Genomic DNA, 3515 nt, shown 5'->3' on the forward strand with positions numbered 1-3515 from the left:
GCTTAGCCACTGTGCAATTCTTGGATTCACAGATTCTTCCACATCTGTGATCTGACTAGGTCCTAGGAGTGCCACAGGGAAGGAAGGACATGCAATTATGGAGAGAGCTTTAGAGCTAGGAGAACACTTGGAGGGTTTTTAACTTCCCCAATTGTGCAGGTGAGGACGCAAAGGTGTAGGTGAAGTGACCTGTTCAGGGCCACACAGCAAACCCGTATAGATACATCAGTGGGTTCTGAGCCCAGCCTGGATCTCTCCCATCGGCACCAGGTACAAAAGCAGGTGCATGGATATTCATTTGACTACTGAGCTCATCTGACCAACATTCAGTGTTTGCTGGGACTCAGGACAGGCAAGCAATGATTCTGAAGAGATCATCAAGGCCACGTATATTGGGGACTGTCTCTGCAGGTGGAGGTTTCCAAGTAACAAACAACATACACCCATGGGGGTGGGTCCCAACACCTGTCCTCCGGTGGATGTCCCTGCCGGAGGCTGCAGGGGCAAGGAAAAGGGTGATTGTGGTGAACGCAAGGGGGCAGCTTCTACTCCATGCCAACCCTAGTTGAATGGACCTGTGAGCCTGGTTTGCCAAAGCTTATAGTCTTTTGTGGGAAACTGGAAAGCTGCTTATCTATAAGAAATCTTCTGATCTGTGAAAGTGAAAGTGTTCGTTGCTCAGTCATAGCCAACTCTTTGTGCTCAATAAGTATGTGATGGATAAAGGATGAATGAATGAATGAATGGCCTTCAGTCTTGTGTGGGGTCCTCTGAAGTTGATGGTTAAGGCTTAGGGCAGGGACATTAGAAACAAACTCAGCTGGCAGCCTAGTTTGGTGAAAATAAACTTTGGATTGTGAAAGCAGAGGGATTAGGTATAAGGATTTTCTCCAGCATCTTCCCTGAGCCAGGGGAAGTTTCAGGGGGTCAGGTCCCACCAGCGATCCTGTTTTCCACAGGTCTGGTGCTCCAGGGCACAGTAGACTCAACCGGAGCTGAACTTGACCTGGGGGGAAATGTCTGCCCCAAACCACGGCGTCAGATGCCATGTAGAATACAGCAGCCTCATGTCTGCCAGTGAGACCTGGAATCCCAGCTGGGTGTGAGACCTGGCCAGCTCCTGGGTCGCTCAGCATTCCCAGGAGGGGTGTGGTCCTATCCCTTGAGTGGGGTGGGTCCTGCCTGCATGGATAGGCAATGGACTGGCATATGTTTGTCTTTCCCGTGGCTGTTTGCAGAACCCACAGCATCCAGGCACGCTCCCTGTTGGTCTCTGTGGGCCTCCTGTTGCTCCACCCGGCCCCTCATCTCTCCCACCTCTGCTGACTTGTCTGCTGCCTCTGGAACTTTGTATACTGTTTCCTCAGTCAGGATGTTCTCTCTGCTCTTCTTCCTCCTACTTTCATTTATCAAACCCTTGCCCTGACTGAGATCTGCCTTAAGACTCACTCACCACACCCTCAATGCCTCCTGAATTCCTCCTGAATTTCTAAGACCCCAAATAAGTTCTCCATGGACACCTATTCTGTATACACGGATCGAAGCAGTCGGATAGCATGGTTAAAAGTTTCAGGTCTGGAGCCAGACAGCACAAGTTCATGTACTGACTCTATTCTCACTAGGAATGTCTTAGTTTCTGATTGCTGCTATGAAGTGAAAGAGTTAGTTACTCAGTCATGTCCAACCCCAGGGACTGTAGCCCAGCAGGCTCCTCTGTCCATGGAATTTTCCGGGCAAGAATACTGGAGTGGGTAGTTATTCCCTTCTCCGGGAAATCTTCCCAACCCAGGGATCTAACTCATGTCTCCTGCATTGCAGGCAGATTCTTTACCATCTGAACCACCAGGGAAGCCAGATTGCTGCTGTAAGTTACAATAAACTTAGTGACTAAACGCAGAATATTATCTTACAGAAGGTGAGTAAACAAGAAAAGCTTGAGGTGTGAGCACCTGCATTTTCCCCGGAGATCCAAGTATAGACCATCAAGGAACTCACGATGTCCTAGCAATAATCGAACCCACCAACTGCTTAGCCAACAATGAAGTCCTTAGCAGTACATGGGGGACCTAAGGTGTGGGATTTCAGAGAGGACTGAGATGAGCACAGGCTCAGAGGGGCCAAGCACTGACTCTCATAGATCAAACAAGAAATGTGGATCGAATTTTTTCCATTTAATTGTTGACTTTTTCCAATTAAAAAAAAATGCGACATACCATGGAATATTCTAAAAGTTCAGCAAAAACAAATACACCCAGAAAACAAATACTGTGCCCACAATTCCAGCTTCTGAGCAAGTTGGGTAGTCTTTGAACATGGTGACTGTGGATGCAGTTTTAAGGGTTCAACTACCTACAGCCAAACCTCAGTCCTAGCATATACAGCCATGTGATTTTGGACAGAGTCACTTGACTTCTGGTGACCTGCCTCAATTCACTCAAATTTAAATGGGGATATAATAGTACCTGCCTCATAGGATAAATATGAGGAATAAGTCTACAGGACTTAGAATAGTATCTGGCACATAGTAAACACGATAAAGTGTTTTTACCTAACATTATATTTAATGTCTGTTTTGACATAAGTAAAGGTTTTTCATAAATGTTTTTTTGAGCTTCCACAATGTTCTATAAAGGGATGGATCAGTAATCACCAGGGGCGAGTTCAGGAAACCAGGGAGGCAAAGGACAGGGCTTCTTGTTGGTGCCACAGGCTGGCAGAGGCTACTCCCCAAAACCTTTCTTTCAGGATCCCTTTTTTTTTTTGGCGGCACCCTGCCACTTGCAGGATCTTGGTTCCTGGACCCGTGACTGCACTCCGGTCCCAGCAGCGGAAGCACAGAGTCCTAACCACTGGACCACCAGAGGGTTCCTGGGGATCCATTTTTCTTCACCACCTCCTGCAAAACCCACCCCTCCCTCTGCTATGGATGCCATCACCTCTCTGCCCGCACCCAGGGGTCTCCCCTCCAGCTCCGGAGCGCCTTCTCCTCCCTCTGCCTGCTTTGCCGCTGACAGCTAGAAGATTCCAAGCCAACCATTTTGTAGAAGGTCCCTCGTCTGGGTTTGTTTGATGTTTCCCTTTGATTAAATTCAGGTTATACATTTTTGAGAGGAAATCACAGTTTCATTTCTTCACATGAAAATATTGAATCCATTTGGAATTAATTTGGGTATAAATGATATATTTTTCCTCACTTATATGAAACACCTCCTTTATCATATAGCAAATATTTAATTGCATATCTTTTATCTTTCTGCTCTTCAAAGCCAGTGTCACACTGTTTTAATTACCCTGGCTTCGTAATATGCACCCCCCAAACACGGTAATGAGCAGAGTCCCCCTAATCATGCTTCTTTTCTCAGAAACTTCCTGGCTCTTCTCGCTCATTAAATCTTCCAGATGCACCTTAGAATCGTGTTATCAAGTTCCTTAAAAAGTACCTTTGTGATTTAGGTTGTCAAACTTTGAAATCACTTTGGGCAAAACGGGCAGCTTTAATACTAAACCTTCCATAG

General features: G+C 46.5%; 1 long non-coding RNA gene across 1 annotated transcript; it reads left to right on the top strand.

Annotated features, from left to right (window-relative positions):
- The first annotated feature begins 1817 nt into the window (after window positions 1-1817).
- LOC147353238 (uncharacterized) lies at window positions 1818-3115 on the top strand. Its single transcript, XR_015145486.1, has 2 exons — window positions 1818-1915; window positions 2785-3115. It is a non-coding gene; the product is annotated as an uncharacterized LOC147353238 (long non-coding RNA).
- The last annotated feature ends 400 nt before the right edge of the window (window positions 3116-3515 follow it).

Source organism: Bos grunniens, chromosome 18 (assembly GCF_055505025.1).
Source record: "Bos grunniens cultivar Pamir isolate PY7600 chromosome 18, Bosgru_T2T1.0, whole genome shotgun sequence".
Lineage (NCBI taxonomy): Eukaryota > Metazoa > Chordata > Mammalia > Artiodactyla > Bovidae > Bos > Bos grunniens.